Source organism: Arachis duranensis, chromosome 8 (assembly GCF_000817695.3).
Source record: "Arachis duranensis cultivar V14167 chromosome 8, aradu.V14167.gnm2.J7QH, whole genome shotgun sequence".
In the NCBI taxonomy this organism is placed as follows: Eukaryota; Viridiplantae; Streptophyta; class Magnoliopsida; order Fabales; family Fabaceae; genus Arachis; species Arachis duranensis.
Window position 1 is genome coordinate 31,744,466 of NC_029779.3, and position 220 is coordinate 31,744,685.

Below are 220 nucleotides of genomic sequence, written 5' to 3' on the forward strand. Positions count from 1 at the left end.
TATTAACAATTAATTTTAATAATTTATTTTAGTCTCTATCTAATATGATTATAAAATATTTGATGTATAAACAGTAGTATTATTATTGTACATAAATGCACTAACATTTCTTGGGTAGCCTGAGATATCCAATTCCATAGTTTACTACTATTTCCAAACATAGTCCAACACCACAAGCAGGTGGAAATTTAGTATGACTATTACGATAGATATTAAAATG